The 20,003-nt window shown below is 42.9% G+C and overlaps 1 pseudogene; it reads left to right on the top strand.

Moving 5' to 3' along the window:
- LOC130330293 (kinesin-like protein KIF14) overlaps positions 1-19,566 on the top strand; it is a 79,635-nt pseudogene extending 60,069 nt beyond the window's left edge.
- Positions 19,567-20,003: the final 437 nt, after the last annotated feature.

Below are 20,003 nucleotides of genomic sequence, written 5' to 3'. Positions count from 1 at the left end.
GTTGTCTTATTATTTACCATATGCCTGATAAAGATTTTGTGGTATGATCATAGATTTATTCTTTAAGTACATCTTATGATTCTGTCATTGGCTTTACTAAATGGTCTGTGATATGGTAATTGTTTTTGTTCCGATGTTATAAACTGGTAGGACATTGGTGAAATTGTTGCAGCAATTAAAATGCCCAAGCAAGTCCGGTGTGAACCTGCACAAATTATGCGGGGATGAGAAATTCCTCTGCAAGTCTCCTCCTCCTCCTGGCCCTCTTAAAAACTTCCAATGTAAGGTGGCTTAAAAACATCTGGGCAAGCAGTCATTCTTCATTATTTTCCAATTGGCATCTTTATTTGACTATACATTTATGTATAGCTGCTTAACTATAAAAACTAGTTTTAACATAAAACTATAGCAGAATAAATCGAGGTTGCTCATATTGTATGCTAAAGTGATCCTGCTATGGATCTGAAGCAGCACTAAAACCCTTGCCTATTTAATGTACAAACAGCATAATGAACACACATTCATTCTTACTTTCTCCCCTAATGGAGAATGCCAAGAGTGATCTCATGGTCTTCCCAAAAACAGGAATAAACAATGGGACACTAATGTGAGGTGTATAAAAAGCATGTGAACTCTTATTTCCAAGGTTGAGGCGGCCTTTACACCCAGAAAATCAACTTAAAAAATTCCACCAGAACATTGAACGTGTTCAATGTTCTTGCAGATTTCCACTCCGCGGATATTGCCATCTATGGGGATGGCAATGTTTGCGCAGTTCTGAATCGGTCGACGTTGGCCGCACTCTGAATCTGAAGTGCGAACCCGGCCTTAAACAAAAACATTATACAGTAGTTTATGCTACAGCTCTGTGAAAAATTGAGACCACTGAAACATATCATATTCTCTGATTTTACTATAAAAATGTGTTTGAGTAAAATAAACAGTTACCTCAATAGTTAATAATGACAATAGTTTTATTGGAATTTAGGAGTAATGTTGTCTGTAGAATATTGTCTTGATGTCTACTTCTCAAAGACAAATGTGCTGGATTCCAGCCTTGCTAAAACCTCTCCAGATCATTATCAATCCTCCACCAAATTACACAGTGGATGTGAGACACACTGGCTTGTATGCCTCTCCAGGTCTCTGTCTAACCATTAGGGTATGTTTACATGGCATACCCAGAATATTTCAGTGGCTGCATTTTGAACTGTCCACGCCATGCACTTCACCCCCGCTGCTGTTTGCTATTCTTTTTGTAGTTCTCGTTTTGATGTCCTCCTACGTTGTTGAGTGAAGTTCAAAGGAGTTGACTGTCATTGCAGTCAATGGGAAAACAGGTTTTTTTTCTCAGCCAGTCTGTGGATGCGTTGCCTCCAATGTCTGTTGCTTTATCTTGTTGAACCACTGTCTTTTGAAATTTTCCATCTGCTAGTGAAGCCAGAATTGAACCCTTATTTTCTTCACTCATAGCTTTTCTTTTCAACTTTGTCATACTGGTGTTTAAATAACCTTTTAAGGAACTGCTTGCACTGTTCTACCATCCAGCTAATCCTACTAAGAGGATAGTGATGACCACAGCATTTGATTTTACACTTCCTCATAAAATTAGATTTGGTTCAGGTAATCACATAATCGGGTTCTTATAGGGGAACTCTGCCTCTAGACATCTTATCCCCTATCCAAAGGATAGGGGATAAGATATCTGATCTTGGGGGTCCCGCCACTGGGTACCCTCGCAATCTCCCTGCTGCACCCGGTGTTCGTTTAGAGCATCAGGTGCAGTGGCGGAGGTTCATGACATCACGGACATGCTCCTCAATACAAGTCTATGGGAAGGGGCGTGGCGGCTGTCACGCCCCCTCCCATAGACTTGCATTGAGGGGGCATGGTCGTGATGTCACGAGTGGGACGTGACTTAAGTCACGAGCCTCCGCCCCGCATCGCTATTCATCCGGCAGGGAGCGAAGTTTGCTCCGTGTATCGGATGTCTGGGGTGCCATAGCAGAGATCGCGGGGGTCCCCGGCAGCAGGACCCCCCTGATCAGACATCTTATCCCCTATTCTTTGGATAGGGGATAAGATGTCTAGGGGCAGAGTACCCCTTTAAGTTAAATTAGGTGTACCTTTACTGAAATCTAACAGACACTGGAATAACGTGGCACCCATAAATGTAGAGATGCAGACTTAGGCCATGTTCACATGGCTGAAAATGTAGGGAATGTCCGCCCGGGCAGACATTCTGCACAATTTAATAATCCGGTGGACACTAGGACCGCTTGGAAATGTACTGTCTAATAGATGGCAAGGAATCTCAGCAAAATCTGCAAAAAGAATAGACAAGTGTATTCTTTTTGTGGGTGATGGAATCAGAGTTTCTGCGGCAACCGCAAAATTCCATTGAAATTAATGAGACTCTGTTGCAGCGGACTGTCGGTGTGAAATATTCCAGTAGAATTCCACACAGACATTCTGCCGTGTAGACAATACCCTCAAGGAAAATTGAGTGTAAAGCCACCCTAACATGGAACATGGGCCAAAAAAATAACTTATCAAATTGTGCAAATAGAATCAAACATGAAACACAAAAACAATATGGCGCAGACAGGAAAGTTATTAAAAAGGTATACACTTTATTAGAACAAATACGGATGAAACCTTTTGAAAAGGAGTTGTGGAGTTTTCTGTTGTGGAGGACAAGTCCCAATACAGGTCTCCAGCCAGTGTACAATATCACTGTAAGGTCTGCATCCCAAATAAGGGGAAGACCACATAAAAACTTGGCACATGGGAACAAATTGACTAGGTATAGCCTATAGGCTAAATAGTACAACTGTATACAGTACATAAAGGGAAAATAATAAACTCCTCCTATTCGGTTATGTCATGACATCCAAAGAATACAAGACTACAAAGTACACCTCGCACAATGGAAAAACAAAAAAACTGAGTAAAGAGTATATATAACTCACATGTCTAGGTGGACCCTGGTTGCAGCGACACCACCTGAATCAGGTGAAGAATGTCAGCACTGTCAGGACGCACATGGACAAAGCATCACAAATGGAAAACACAGACCAGAAATGTGGATCACCCCTGTATTGGGACTTGTGGAGTAAATGTTTTATCAATCTTTTTGTAGTAATAAAATTATCTTTTTGTTTTAAAAATTTGTGGTCTCTTAACTTTTTCCAGGGCTGTATATGTGCAAAAAGTGTGTATGCAATTGTTTTTATGAAATAGGTGAAAAAGTAATGTTTTCTTTTTACTACTTTTTAAAAGGCTCCTAAGAGAGAGTTTAGGGGGAAATTCCAAAACTGCGATGATTGCTACAGTCAGTCCTGCCTCTGTGAACCTGGAGGAGAGTCTTAGTACTCTACGGTATGCCTCACAAGCCAGGAACATCATCAATGTGGCCAGAGTAAATGAAGACTCTAATGCTGCTCTGATAAGAGGTAAATGGATTACTATATATATTTTTGACTTATTACTCGCTAATGAATTTAAAAAGGTCTACAATTTTATTTTTTCATTCTTTTGGTGACCTTTTTTTATCCTTTTATCAGAGCTAAAGTCTGAGATTGACAAACTCCGGGCTGCTCAGCAGTGTGTACAAGGGGTGGATCAGGCTGTATATGAGGCCAGCTTACAGGAGATATGTTCCCTGAGAGAACGTTTATCTGTCCAAGAAAGGCAGCTAACAGAGACCCAAAAGTAAGTAAAATAAAAATCCAGATGATGTTAGCATACCTAGGTCCCTCAATGTATGACTGCAATATGCTACGCTTCTCAAGTTCATCTCAGTGGGGAAAAAACAAACTCCACAGTAATGCGGCGTCTCAGTGGGGTGGCATGTATGTTGCTGCCATCGCTGGCTGGTAGTTTTCAATCCACTGTCGATAGGGAACGATGTGTGGTGGCCTTTCTGTACACTATTGGTCCTATCAGGTGGACTCAGTCCCAGTCCCCTGGCCCTCACACTCCTCGGAACTTTCATTGCCTCTAAAGAGTTAATGTATTGCATTAATGTGTTAAGTGTTTGTATCTTTAACTCCTTAAGGATGCAGGGCGTACCTGTACGCCCTGAGTCTGCTCCCTTTCTATAACGCGGGACTACGGCGTGGCCCCATGTCATAGCAGGTCGGGCCTGGCCTCGAACATCCGGGACCCATGGCTAATAGCGTGCCACTGATCATGGTGCTGTGTGCTATTAACCCTTTAGACGGGGCAATCAAAGTTGGTCACCGCATCTAAAGTGAATGTAAACTGCTACCGGCTTGCTCAGCGAGCTGTCCGGGACCGCCGCAGTGAAATCACGGTATCCCAAACAGCTGGCAGACACAAGGAGGGTCCTTACCTTCCTCCTGCGTCGCCGATGGAGATTCAGGCATGAGCAGTGAAGCGGCAGAATCATCGATCAATATTATCCTATGAGATAACAATGATCGATGTAAAAGATCAGTGTGTGCAGTGTTATAGCCCCTATGGGGGCTATAACTGCAAAAAAAAGTGAAATAAAAAAGTTAAAGATCATTTAACCCATTCCCTAATAAAAGTTTGAATCACCTCCCTTTACCCATAAAAAAAAACTGTGTAAATAAAAAAAAAAACGTGGTATCACCGCGTGCGGAAATGTCCGAATTATAAAGATATATCGTTAATTAAACTTCACGGTCAATGGCGTACGCGCAAAGAAATTCCAAAGTCCAAAATAGCATATTTTTTGTCACTTTTTTTATATAATGAATAAAAAGCAATCGAAAAGTTTGATCAACACCAAAATGGTACCGCAAAAAATTAGCACTCATACCGCCCCGTATGTGGAAAATAAAAAAAGTTATAGGGGTCAGAAGATGACAATTTTAAACGTATAAATTTTCCTGCATGTAGTTATGATTTTTTTCCAGAAGTACAACAAAATCAAACCTATATAAGTAGGGTATCATTTTAACCGTATGGACCTACAGAATAAAGAGGTGTAATTTTTACCAAAAAATGTACTGCGTAGAAACTGAAGCCCCCAAAAGTTACAAAATGGCATTTTTTTCTTCAATTTTGTTACACAATGATTTTTTTCTTTCCGTTTCACCATAGATTTTTGGGTAAAATGACTGATGTCATTACAAAGTAGAATTGGTGGCACAAAAAATAAGCCATCATGTGGATTTTTAGATGCAAAATGTAAAAAATGATTAGGAGGACAAAGAGTGCAAAAAATGAAAAACCCTCAGTCCTTAAAGGGGTGGTCCGGTGGTAAACAATTTTTATTTTTTTAAATTAACTGGTGCCAGAAAGTTAAAAAAGTTTGTAAATTACTTCTATTAAAAGACCTTAATCCTTCCAGTACTTATCTGCTGCGGTTCACTACAGAAAAAGTTCTTTTCTTTTTGAATTTCTTTTTTGTCTTGTCCACAGTGCTCTCTGCGAACACCTCTGTCCGTGTAAGGAAATGTCCAGAGCAGGATAGGTTTGCTATGGGGATTGTCTCCTGCTCTGGACAGTTCCTGATACGGGCATCAGGTGTCAGCAGAGAGCACTGTGGACAAGACAAAAACAATTCAAAAAGAAATTTCCTCTGTAGCATGCATATGCTAAAAAGTACTGGAAGGGTAAAGATTTTTTTTTAATAGAAGTCATTTACAAATCTTTTTAACTTTCTGGCATCAGTTGATTTAAAAAAAAAAATGTTATCCACCGGAGTACCCCTTTAAGGGGTTAAATCCTGTCGTTAAGCCCTATGTAACCAAAGAAGGTGTAAATGACCAGGTGACTTGTTGGTGACCTATAGGACCCCTCCAAATTGCTCCCATATATAGCTGGGAGGAGCTAGCCAGTTTCAGTCTTAGCTGTGGTACAGTCAAGTGAAGACCTGAGAGTGTCTGGTGTTCCTGAGGGAGACCAAGGCCTAGCCATGCAGCCACTACCAGTGGAACCTCCTACAGGTCAAAGTCAAAGCCTGGTAAGCACAAATACAGGAGAGAAGTCAGCATGGTAAAGTCTAAAGTCAGCGTGGGTTGCATAATTGAGTCCAAGTCCGCTACAAGTCCCAGTGAATCAACAAGCCTCCTGAAGTTCACTGGTCACCTCCTTGGGTCTAATCTGAGTTGTAAAGACTTTAACATCTGTCTGCCTCAGTAAAGCTGCTGTTCCGTACCCTTGCATCGGAGTGATTATTTCCCCTGCGCCTGGCCCAGGAACCAGCAGCCATACCTTGGGTGGTGTAGAGGATAACCATGCCCTGGTGTCACAAACACATAGGGTTAATACCATGTGCCCTAAGGGTAAACAACATCTGCCCTTCCAACACCCTCACCACACATGTTCACACTGGCTAGAGTGAAATTTGGTCCTTGGGGGTCATCAGAACTGGAATAAGGAGCTGGAGGAGGACTTGTTATCTAGTCCCCTGGAGCACTCTGTGTCCTGACAGATGGTAGAGTGCTTTGGTTGGTTCACAAAAACTTGTAGCAAGTTCATACTGTGTTTGTAACTCCAGCCGCCTCCCCGTTAGCCATACCAATCCGCCACATTGTTTACTTTAAGTTATGTTAACATAGTAACCTGTGCGGCTATGTTGCTTGTTCAACTTTCATTAGTCATTTTGAGTTAGGCAAATTATGTAACTTCCACGCTTATGCTACTTTTTGACTTTCCCGAACACATCTGTATGCTGCTAACAGGCCAGAGGAACTGGAAAAAGTAGAGGTAAGGAGATGAGACAACCCCTTGTTAAAATCTGTGATCTTTCCATGTTTGAGTCCAGTGAATGGTCCTATAATAAACATTGTCCACTGGACTTGGAAAGAGCAGGAATTTTAGTCATTAATTACAAGTTATACTGAATTGTTTTCCCACAAAATATATCAATTTGTTAAACATGTCTTGTTGTAGAACATTATGCTGATAGATTAGTAGCATTTTCAGGACATGAGCTAAAAACAGGAGCTGGCCTATGGACTTTTATGGGAGTGTTTTCCAGGCAGAAACTTTTTTTGATATATCAACTGGCTCCGGAAAGTTAAACAGATTTGTAAATTACTTCTATTAAAAAATCTTAATCCTTCCAATAGTTATTAGCTTCTGAAGTTTTCTGTCTAACTGCTCAATGATGACTCACGTCCCGGGAGCTGTGCAGTTCCTATGGGGAAATTTTCCCATCATGCACAGCTCCCGGGACGTGACATCATCATAGAGAAGTTAGACAGAAAACTTCAGAAGCTAATAACTATTGGAAGGATTAAGATTTTTTTATAGAAGTAATTTACAAATCTGTTTAACTTTCTGGAGCCAGTTGATATATACATAAAAAAAAGTTTTTTCCTGGAATACCCCTTTAAGCAGAGTGGAGAAGGAGTGGAGCTGTGGTCGTTCACTATCGTAAATGCAATCTCTTACCTATATACTGGTCTGGTGTAATCCTGCCGATGGTCTCAAACTCAGTTTTCAAGGCCCACCAACATTCTTATTTTTTTAATTTTATTCTTTTATTTTTTAACTTTATTGGAATAGAACAGGGAAAATTCCAATCCTGGGCTGTTGGTGGGCCTTGAAGGCTTTGCTCTGCTCTACAGAACAGGAAGCATCCAGTTCTAAGAATTGGTGGCCAAAATAAAAAATAAAAATAAAATTCAGGAATATTTCAAATATTGTCAAATTTTCTACATTCAGTTTATTTTCTTTTCTTTTTTATTTTTTTATGTTCCAATATGTTTAACTTGATTTAAAAACAAAATAGACCATTTTCTGTTGGCACTTAAAGTTGAAAGAAACTGCTTAAAAAGGCTACACTTAAGTATAGGGTGAAGAATAAACTCCTTGATTCATTATAGAGGGGGTTAGATAAAAATATCCCCTCTATTAATTTTGTTCGATAAATAACTGTGTATAGTGTTCACTAGCTTCACTGGTATACATGGTTTCAGATCTTGGGAAGAAAAACTTAAGCTTGCCAAACATCAAAAAATAGAAGAAGCAAAAGAGCTGCAGGTACAGTATGTCCTAAATTTACTCTACAAATCATTCTTCTCATTCTTCTTATGCTTTTTCTTGTACAAAATACTTTTCCTTATCTTTAAAACAGAAAGCTGGGGTTTGCTTCAAAGTTGACAACAGACTTCCCAGCTTAGTCAATCTGAATGAGGATCCTCAGCTCTCTGAAGTGCTTCTATACCTAATAAAGGAGGGCCAAACAAAAGTGGGCAAGCAGCACCCGGGCTCTGATCATGAGATCCAACTTGCAGGAGTCCTTATTGCCAACGATCACTGGTATGTAAATGTCGGGCCAATATGAAGAAAACTGTTTATGTATTTATTTATAAAGTTAGGGTGGTATTTTATGGGCAGAGCCATGTAGGATATACGCACCAATCTAGCAGAACTCTTGACTCATTAAATGAAACTACTACATAGTTTATGAGACACTGCCCGCAAAACAGTTTGCTGTATTGTTTGTGCGAACCTTCATTTCTATCATTGTTGGCTGCACTTCCCCTATAACATGGGGAGATGTGCATTAGGGATGAGCAAATTGAATCTGACAAATCTGAATCTGTTGCGAATTTCAGGAAAAATTTGATTCGTAATGATTCACCGCGATTCGTCCGCATTAATTAATCGCGAATCGCTTAATTAAACGCCATTTAGTGCGGTCCAGGCTCCAGGGGCCGGGCATCTAAAATGGCGGATCTACTTGTGAAGACATGGGGTAAGGAAACCTGGGAAGGCAAGGTGGGTAGTTGGGATGACCCTGAATTGCATGCAGCCTATCAGCAGCCAGCCACCCTTGTGATGTCATCCCTATGCAATTAGCAACATCTTACGGGCACTCACATCAGCATTCTATTACAGAGAGAGAGGGACATAGCAGTGTGTGTTGCACAGAAAAGCATTTTTACAGCAGCGATTCACCTCCCAGTCAATCAGTGCAATTTTGGGTGTAGTAAACAGCAACTCTGTGCTGCAGCACTGGTGTGTACAACAACTGACAAGCGAATAGTAGCCAGCCAGTTAGAGTGAGCTGAGCACTAAAAGCCTATTGTCCTCTTAAATGTAACCTGTGCATACATCTAAGTGGTGTACCATTTTTTTCCGGTTAGTCTTAAGGGCCTCAATACTGTGAAAGGCCAGCCAAAAGTACACACCTGCTAGTGTTGTAGACAAATACTGTTTTAATAGTAGTGGAGCGTATTGTATTTCCCTCATATACGCACTAAGTATGTCAGGCAGAGATGTGCCAGGACGTCCAGAGGCAGAGTAGCAGAGGCCTAAATTCATCAGGCAGAGGTCGCAGCAGACTAGGGGCAAGTGGCAGCAGGAGGCCTGAGCTCCTGGTATCAGCTAGCAGTCGTGTCTCGACCAGCAACCCATTTGCCGTCATTGAGTAGTTAAGACTGTCATCCACTTCAACTCGGGTGACATCTGACACCCCCAGTCAACAGTTGGTGGGTTCCTCAGACACAACCCTCAGTTGGCATGGCCCAGGAGCAGTCCCTGTCCTCCCATTGCCTCTGTCTTATGCTGTTCCCTCTCCTACAGAAGTATCTTATGCTGTGGGTTCAGCTCCACTATTTAGTGAGGACGATCTACAAGAGCAGTGTTTTGCAACCCAGTCCTCAAGGCACACCAAAATTCCAGGTTTTTCAGTTACTCCATTGGAATAGAACAGGGAAAAATTTTAATCCTGGACTGTTGGTGTGCCTTGAGGACTGGGTTGGGAAACACTGTACTAGAGGACAGTCATCAGCTACTGCCCAGCCAAGAAATGGAGGAGACATCTGCCGCTTCTTCTGCTAGGCGACCAAGTAGTGATGAGGAGAGTGGCGTTGGAGGTCGTGCTGCGAGCATTCAGGCTCCTGAAGCAGACACTGTTGAGGAACCTGAGGAGGACATCAGTAACCTGCAGACACAACTTGATGATGATGATGATGATGATGATGATGATGATGATGATGATGCCGATCGCACTTGGGAGCCGGCAGGGCCAGACTGGGGATAAAAAGCAGCCCTGGAAATAATTTCCTACCAGCCCCACAGCATTGCTGCACTGTGGCAGCCGCCAGGGCTGCCTCTTACACAGCTTAAGGAATGGGCCCCTCTTAAGGAAAGTAGACAGGTCCCTTCCCATAGTTTCCCTCATTACACAGGTGCCCGGAGTAGGGAGGTACCACCTGTAGGTAGGTTCCTGTGTACATAACTGCCCCCTGTAGATAGCTACACCCTGTATGCAGTAGCAGCCCCCCTATAAGTAGGGGTTACTCCCAGTATGTAGATCCCCCTGTATATAGTTGCAGTCCCCATATACAGTATTATCCCCTTTAGGTAGTGGTAGCCAGCAGCAGCCCCCTTTAGGTAGTGGTAGCCAGCAGCAGCCCCCTTTTAGGTAGTGGTAGCCAGCAGCAGCCCCCTTTTAGGTAGTGGTAGCCAGCAGCAGCCCCCTTTTAGGGTAGTGGTAGCCAGCAGCAGCCCCCTTTTAGGGTAGTGGTAGCCAGCAGCAGCCCCCTTTTTAGGTAGTGGTAGCCAGCAGCAGCCCCCTTTTTAGGTAGTGGTAGCCAGCAGCAGCCCCCTTTTTAGGTAGTGGTAGCCAGCAGCAGCCCCCTTTTTAGGTAGTGGTAGCCAGCAGCAGCCCCCTTTTTAGGTAGTGGTAGCCAGCAGCAGCCCCCTTTTTAGGTAGTGGTAGCCAGCAGCAGCCCCCTTTTTAGGTAGTGGTAGCCAGCAGCAGCCCCCTTTTTAGGTAGTGGTAGCCAGCAGCAGCCCCCTTTTTAGGTAGTGGTAGCCAGCAGCAGCCCCCTTTTTAGGTAGTGGTAGCCAGCAGCAGCCCCCTTTTTAGGTAGTGGTAGCCAGCAGCAGCCCCCTTTTTAGGTAGTAGTTGCCAGCAGCAGCCCCCTTTTTAGGTAGTGGTAGCCAGCAGCAGCCCCCTTTTTAGGTAGTGGTAGCCAGCAGCAGCCCCCTTTTTAGGTAGTGGTAGCCAGCAGCAGCCCCCTTTTTAGGTAGTGGTAGCCAGCAGCAGCCCCCTTAGGAAGGAATAGAAGAGAAAAAACATATTTACCTGGCTCCCGCGCGGTCCTTGGCCTCTTCTCTTCTGTCTTCTTCACCAGTCTGTGATCCAGCACATGATGATGACGTCATTCATGTGCCGGAGCGCAAAGGACGCGCTTGTAGTTCACTGTGTCCAGGACCGGCCATGGAAGCAGGAGACTGCTGTGTATACAACGGGCCCCTGCTTCTGTGCTGAGGCATCTGCAGGGGGGTTCAGCGGGGGCCCGGGGCCCTTACTGGAGTACTGGCTGTACCCCCCTAACGGTGGCCCTGGCTGCATACAAGGTCCTGATACTAATATCAGGCCCTTGTATGAAAGTGTGCATGGGTGGCCCGACCGCGGTACGATCTATAAGAACGGGTCAGGTTGGTGACTGAGCACAGGCCGGCCACTGCGGCCCCAGGGTGAGTGGCCTACCGGGAATTTTCCTGGTATCCCGGTGGGCCAGTCCGGCCCTGGGAGCCGGGTGCAGAAGGGGCTTCATCATAATCAGGAGAAGAGGGTTGCAGGTTGCCAGCAAGGTGGTAGCATGGTTGGCATTCAGCATGCTGGCAGAAGTTGAAAGTCTGGGGCCAAACTTGCCGGGGGGGGGGGGGGTAGACCACCTGCTTTGCAGCAGCCTACCTTCAAGGGAGATAGTGGAACAGTGGTTCCTGGAGCTGGTGGCAGTAGCAGTCAATCAGTGCGGACTGTTGGTGGGAAAATCAGCTACTCGGCAGGTGTGGCAGTTTTTCATCAAGCATCCGGAGGATGTTAACCTGGCCACATGCAAGATGTGTCTGCAAAAGTTGAAGCATGGCCGTGGTCCCAATGTTGGCACCACGGCCCTGCGTCAACATATGCAGCGTCACCATAAAGCGGCCTGGGAGAACTGTATCTCCGATGTGGTGGTCCAGCCTGCTGCATCACGCCGCTCCCGTTTTCAGCCAGCCAAAGCTCCACCACCTCAGCTGAAGGGAACTGTGTGGCATACCCATCTTCTGTCGCTCCAGATGCTCCTGCTCCTCCTTAGTCGGTCATTCGGCCAGCAATCCATCGGCGAAGCAGTGTCCAAGAGACAACAGTATGCGCCCACTCATCCAATGGCGCAGAAGCGGAGCGTGCTCCTGTCCAAGTTGCTGGTGCTGCAGTCCCTCTCTTTTCAATTGGTGGACTCTATACCTTTTAGAGAACTTGTGGCTTGTGCTGTGCCGAGGTGGGGAGTCCCAAGCTGTCATTTATTTGCGAAGAAGGCAGTACCAGCCCTGCACAAATTTGTGGAACAGAAGGTGGGCAAGTCGTTGAGCTTGTTGGTGTGTACCAAAGTGCACCACAGCGCTGAAGTGTGGATCTGTAACTACGGTCAGGGACAATAAATGTGCTTTACGGCCTACTGGGTGAATGTGGTTCCTGCACAGCCACAAACAGCAACTTGGACAGGTCACGCCGCTTTTGCCTCCACACCCCTAGGCCGTTGGTTCTGTGACAGTGTGCGACTCCGCCTCCTCATCCTCCACAGTGTCCTTAGCCTCCACTGCACTGACAAGTCTGTGCCCCTCCAGCATACCATGTGTGCAGGGCACGGCGGTGTCACGCTGTTCTTCACATGGTTATGCCTTAGCAAACGGAGTCACACAGGGGAAGAACTGCTAAGTCATTAATCAAGAAATCGAATCATTGCTTACTCCATGAAAACTGGCAATGGGAACCATGGTGACCGACAATGGGAAGAACATCTCGTCTGCGCTGCGACAAGGAAGTCTGAGGCATGTGCCCTGCATGGCACACGTGTTCAATCTGGTTGTCAAGTGGTTCCTGAAGTGTCCCCCCCCCCCCCCACCCCACCTGCAAGACATCCTAACAATGAGAAGAAAACTTTGCATGCACTTCAGCAACTTGTACACCGCAAAGCACGCCCTCCTTGAGCTGCAGTGTTAGAACGGTATCCCCCAACATAGTCTGATTTGCAACATTTCCGCACATTGGAATTCCACCCTCCATATGTTGGACCAACTATACAAATAACGAAAAGCCATCATAGATTTCTTGATGATTCAAGCGGATAGGCGAACTCCCCTGTGTAACTTCAATGTCAACCAAAGGCAGCTCATACGTGACACCTGCAGTTTGCTCAGGCCCTTTGAGGTAGCCACATTTTTAGTCAGTTGCCAGGATTACAGGATGAGTCATTCCACTGCTTAATTTTCTACAACACGTGTTGGAAACGATGGCTGGTCAGGGCACTGGAGATGTGGCGCCTACATCTCACGGCCACATGAGCTCTGACGGGGCTAAACTGTAGGGGCACAGTGCAGCACAGTTTAGGTTTTGTGAGATGGACGGTTTTTCTACTCATCTGACAAGAGAGGTGGAGCAGAAGCAGCCAGAGGAGCTAGGGGGTTATGAGGAAGGAAAGACAGAGGACCCAGACACACCGTGGCAGGATGCATTGGAGATGGAGGCATGGAGTCCCTCAGAGTCACTTGCACAAATGGCACGATGCATGCTCACTTGCATAGTGACCTCCAAATTGCCACCATTCGGCAGCGGGATGACTTCTGGCTCTCCAACTTATTGAACCCTCACTACAAAATAGGGGGCTTTTTTTACACCCACTGAGAGGGAGGACAAGCTGACCTACTACAGAGACCTCCTATGTGGTCAGTTGGCTGATGCCTATCTGCCCTATTGCCCATCCTCTTGCAGGTCTGCCCCATTTCCCATCCTCCCTATGCTTCACCTGCATAGTGAAGCAACTCATCAGCAGCAGGTAAACCTGTTGCAGGACCCTAACCAGCAGGTGATGGTATACCTTGACATGCCGAATCCGCTGGACTTCTGGGCAGCCAAACTTGATTTGTGGCTGTTACAAGCAGAGTTTGCCCTGGAAAAGCTGTCCTGCCTGACCAGTAGTGTGCCAGCAGAGTGGGTGTTTAGTGCGGCAGGGGCCATAGTAACCTTAAGGAGAACTAGTCTGTCCACGAAAAATGTGGAGAGGACTGACCTTTTGTGAAGATGACTTGGGCAAGGATCAGCCAGGATTTCCACCTACCAATGCCTGATGCATCAGAGTAGATTGACCATGGTGCCACACCAACACTTCACAAATATGGATAGTGCAAAACATATTTAAGGTGCTGCTCCCCAGTTGGACATTCCTCGGCATCAGACCACAAGTAAGTATTGAGAATATTCTTTAGCTTAAACTTAACTTTTCTTAGGATAAAATATCTGTACCCAAATATTTTTTTAAATAAAATAAAAGGAAAGGTGAGCAAAAAAACACCATGTGCCACATACACCACCAAGTATTGATGTGATGCAAAGACCTCTAAAAGGTGGAAGGGAACAACATATGGTCCATTGTAACCGGTGGGGGTAAAAACTTCCCCTGTAAGGCCCTACTCTCGCATTTAGTTCCCTTCTTAGCAAGTGTTACTTGTCCTAGAAAGGGTAGCCCCACACAGGAACCTCTCCCTATTTCCACCTACAAACGCTGCCATTTCACAGGGTTTTTAGGTGAAAATAGGGAGAGTTTCCTGTGTGGGGCCACCCTTTTTTGGGCGAGTAACACTTGCCAAGAAGGGAATTAATAATGCGAGAGTAAGGCCTTACAGGAGAAGTTTTTACCCCCACCGGTTACAATGGACCATATGTTCCCTTCCACCTTTTAGAGGTCTTTGCACAACATCAATACTTGTTGGTGTAGGTGGCACATGGTGTTTTTTGCACACCTTTCCTTTTGTTTGATGTCAAAAAAACTTGGGGGTACATCTATTTTATCCTTAGAATATTATTAGAAGTAAAATTTTTACATAATGCATATCCTCAATACTTGTGCACACTAATACTTTTACAGAAGAGAGTTTTCTTCGGCCTACCTGCCTCAGCTACTATTCTGATACTGCCACCCGCCTGATGTTACACATTTGCAAAGTTCTCCTTTTTTTTTCACCCACCTTCGTCACCAGGTACTGGTATTTCCACCCATCACCTCACTATGTCACCAGGTCACTTTCAGGACTCCTGATGCTGCTGCCACCTCCAGGCTGTCTGTCTGCAACTATATGGTGCCCTCATGCTTCCGCCAACTCAAGGCTGTTTCATTCAGCCACTATATGGTCTCCTCATACTGATGCCACCCCCAGGCTGTGTGATTGTGCCGCTCTGCGACAGTGATTCAAATAGTGACGCTTCCAATCTGCATATCATACTGAATAACAGTATTTCACTAACCCAGCACACTCACTGTGTGTTACAGAAAGGCAAAGTTTTCTACTCCTATTGAGGCTCTCTGTAGAGCAGAAATAGCAATTTTTAATACAGATTCACCGTGAATAAATTCAGACCGAACCAAATTTTTTTCAGAAAATTCGTTGAATTGGCCAAATAGACATTTTCAAAAATTTGCTCATCTCTAATGGGCATATAGAGGATCTGTGGTCAACCCCTCAAAAACTGATTGTACTTATATAATTTAGGGTGCCCTGGTCTCTCTCAGCTTTTTAGTTTATTGATATGAACTCCTGTTCCTGAGTTATGAGAGTTTATAGTTTGACAATTTAGGGACAGATGGGTATGGACCTAATTTTAGTAAGGATGGGTGGACTTATACAGTCAGAGGGTTTGTATTAGGCATACACGTCCCTCAATGTAAAACATTCACCTCCCCTGACTGTATAAACCTGCCTATCACTAGTCACTTTTTTTTTCCTGGGTTGGCCACTGATCCATTTTAAGCAGTTCACTTGAGCTGGGTGACGCATAGCTCAGGCTCCTCACTTTTGGTAGCATCTATGAATGCCAACAATGTTCCTGCTCTCACAATAGTGCAATAGACTAAGGTTGACATAGAACTATTGCATCAAAATGTTAGTTTTTGATGTAAAGTACAAACTTTAAGTACAATGTTATGTACTTTGGTAGACCAGCAAGGGTAAACTAACTAATGGGAGAAGCATTAAATGCTTGGGATGGGAAATTACACAAAACCAATATCCAATCGTAAAAATGCATATAGCCCATTAGAAAATCAGGCTATAGAATCATCCATTTATTCATTTATGTTTAACATGTGAGCAAAGAGTGAGTCAAATACATACATGTCTAGATCTGGTACAGTAATTCTATCATATGCTATATATATATATATATATATATATATATATATATATATATATATTTTTTTTTTTTGCGATCCATTGTACTGTACTTGAACTGTACTATGAATTAGCAATCTCCCTCCAGTGCTCTTGATCATCTTTAATATACTTGTACCAGTCATGGGGGGGGCTGCTAATCCAGATCGTTCAGCCCTTAATTTATAGTACAATCGATAACAATAAAGTATATATAATAAGTATATATAATCTATGTAACATACAGTAGCATCACAGCAATTAATACATAATAATAAATTAAGGGTGGATTGGATTATGTTCAATTAGTGCAGTATTTTTTCCTATTTTTTTTTGTAATAGTGGTCTCTAAAATTGTAATGACACACATTTTGGATTATTGCTGCAAAATGATGAACACTGCCTATGTCTGTTAGAAAAGGTCTGGGGCTCTTGTGGAGTTTTTTGCCCTTTTTAGGAATGGTCTGTCCAATTATCAAGTCATGACTAATATTGTGAAGATGGGCTTTTGTACATAAAAGCCTCTTGTAGTCCTATTCTAAATGTGGATAGTAAACTATGTAATCTTTGTCCATTCTGTTTCCTTTATTTATCTACAGCACAATCAATAATGAATATGGTCAAGTAACTCTAATTCCAGTGCCTGGAGCAGAGACATTTGTCAATGGAAACTTGGTACAAGACTCGGTGGTTTTACATCATGTAAGCAATAGAAGATCACAGGCTTGTGTTGGTATATTTCTATGTGGAGATTATGATGCTGATGTCCATGCCCCCCCCCCCCCCCCTGTATTTCTTAGGGGTGGGTTCCCTGTACTAATTTCCCAAAGCTAGTACTCAGCAGGCAGACTATCAATTCTCTTACGTAAAGGGGTACTCCAAAGGATAGGGGATAAGATGTTAGATTGCGGGGGTTCCGCCGCTGGGGACCCTCGCAATCTTTGGTCTGGGGGTCAAGCCCCCTCCATTCGCTAGGCCCCCTCCATTCATTTCCGTAGGAACGAGTGTGACAGCTAGTCCAGAGCAGTCACGCCGCCTCCCATAGACTTGAATTGGAGGGGGCGTCATGGCCTGCATCGCCAATCATCGGGCACGGAGCATAATTCGCTCCGTGCCCCGAATGACAGGTGTGGTATCCCGGGGGTCCCCAGTGGCAGGACCCTCGCGATCTAGCATCTTATCCCCTATCTGTTGGATAGGGGATAAGATGTGTGCAGCGTAGTACCCCTTTAACCTTTGCATGGAGTACATGCCATGGTTGCCCACTTTCTTCTATTCTTCTAAGACATAGATAGAACCCTTGACTAATTACCCCAACCTCCCCAGACAGACTCTGTCATTAAAACAAGAGACATATCGCTCCGTGATTTGATATCGTTGGGAACTTGAATAAAAATCCAGATCAACTAGTGTTCACCGATGTCGGTTGTACCGTCCAAGTACAACTTTGGTAACCGCATAAGTCAATATATGGTTGAGACCCTGCAGCCGCTCCTAGCCTTGTAGACAGCAATCAAGTATAACACACCTCCAAAGGAATAAGCATGATAAGAAGTGCTGGGAATCTCCTTAGTGCAAAGGAACTTAATTACCCATAATGCAACACGTTTCGCAGAACATCTGCTTCATCAGGCATTCAGGCATATTGGGAACAGAGGAACATGCTAGTATTTATAGTATGAAGTTAACCCTTAATTAAAATACATAACAAATTAATTTATAAATGAAATATTTACAAAAAAATTTTATGTAAGAAAAAAATATATATATTTGTGTGTGTGTGTGTGTGGGAATATGTGTGTGTGTGTGTATGTATGTGTGTGTGTATATATATATGTATGTATGTGTGTGTGTATATATATATATATGTATGTATGTATGTATGTGTGTGTGTGTGTGTGTGTGTATATATATATATATATATATATATATATATATATATATATATATATATATATATGTGTGTGTGTATATATATGTATGTATGTATGTGTGTATATATATATATATATATATATATATATATATATATATATATATATATATATATTATAATATAATATTATTATAATGTTCGTTCTAAATAATTCAGAGATATGAGGGACAAAAACCATCATATATTACCGGGCATTATCAATCATCTCATTTGAAGTGTCAAGCATGAAAATCCAAAAAGATTCTCGCTTGATCAGTTTTTGAAATCTCTTGTACCCATGTAATGGTATAGTTTCAATAATAAGATACAAAGCATCAAAATTATCATGTTTGAGTGTTAATGGCGAGAAATTCTGTGTAACATAACAGTTCTTTGTATTAGATCTATGTTTAAACTATACCATTACATGTACACAATAGATTTAAAAAACTGATCGAGAGGATCTTTTTGGATTTTCATGTGTATAATATAATTTTTTTTGTACTTTTTATTTATACATTTATAAATAAATTTTTCATGAATTTTAATTAAGGGTTAACTTTGTACCAAAAATACTAGCATGTTCCTCTGTAACCAATATGCCTGATGAAGCAGATGTTCCACGAAACGCGTTGCATTATGGGTAATAAAGTTCCTTTTGCGCTAAGAAGATTCCTAGCACCTCTTTGATTCTGCCTATTCCTTTTTAGAGGTGTGTTCTACTAGAATCTGTAATTGTCCCAAATGTTAGGCACCAGTAACAGATTTTTGGTTAAAACATATGGGAATGCTCTTGTGCCCAATACTTTTTATGGCAGTTGATTCATTAGATTTATCTCCATTGGCACCTGAATCTCCCAATGGACCCATTATTCCCTGTCAATTATACTGTATTGAAACCCATTGTATTTCCAAACTGGTCCATGTTATTTTACTAGTGGCTAAATGGGTGTTACTACTTGACTACATCATCAAACTGGCAGTGTCTGGGATCCTAGAAATGTCTCAAACATGTTTTTGTGGTGGTGGATTTATTTTGCCAACTCATGATGGATATGATAAACCACGAGAGAAAAACCTAATTTACTTTGAAGAGCAGTTTAGGAAAACTGACTACTTTCAAGCATATGTTCTCATGTTGGACTTGATGGGTCCATTAGGGGCATTGGATCTAGGGCTGAATAGGATATTTGCGCCCCCACTTCCTATATCATTTTTCTTGTATTTTCTCAGCTTAAAAATGTTTCTACAATTACCTAACCCTGTGTCATGGAAACATATTTTGTATGTGCTGGGCTAAAATTGTCTAACTTTAGGGTGATCGAGTGATCCTTGGTGGAAATCACTACTTCCGTTTAAACAACCCTATGGAGGTTCAAAGTAATCGCCGGACTGTGTGTTTGGGAAGTGCAGGACAAGAACGGCTAAGAGACTTTGAATTTGCAAAAAATGAACTCATTGATGCCCAAAAGCAAAGGTAAGATTCCAAAGCTAGCAATGTGATAAAATAAATAGAAAATGAAACAATTTCGGATATATATTTATTTTAATAGATGGTTCCAAGTCACTACTCAGTTGTACAGTAAATGTTTTGGAGCTGACTACATACAGTATTTATGTATACCAACTGCTTGTGCTTGCCTGCAGACCAATAGATTTTTATTTTACTTTAACTTTTAGTGGGGCCAAATTTATTTTTTTATTTTTTACCAGTGTTGTGATCTCTGTTTAGTAAATTTACAAACCAGTGTGGGAACATGTTAACATTTTCAAGATGCCCAAGCCATGCGTTAAGGTGGTACCTGCCAGCTTCTCCTTGTCCCACCAGCCTTTGTTAGCTTGTTCCTTTATGCAGTGTATAAGATTAAGGCGGAGAGGGTGCATTGTTAGCTGTTGGGGAATGCCATTGTAACACAGGACCGGTTGTGGCCAATGG

This window comes from Hyla sarda, unplaced genomic scaffold, assembly GCF_029499605.1.
Source record: "Hyla sarda isolate aHylSar1 unplaced genomic scaffold, aHylSar1.hap1 scaffold_332, whole genome shotgun sequence".
In the NCBI taxonomy this organism is placed as follows: Eukaryota; Metazoa; Chordata; class Amphibia; order Anura; family Hylidae; genus Hyla; species Hyla sarda.
The sequence above is the reverse complement of the archived record's forward strand: the minus strand, read 5'-3'. Positions and strand labels throughout refer to the sequence as shown.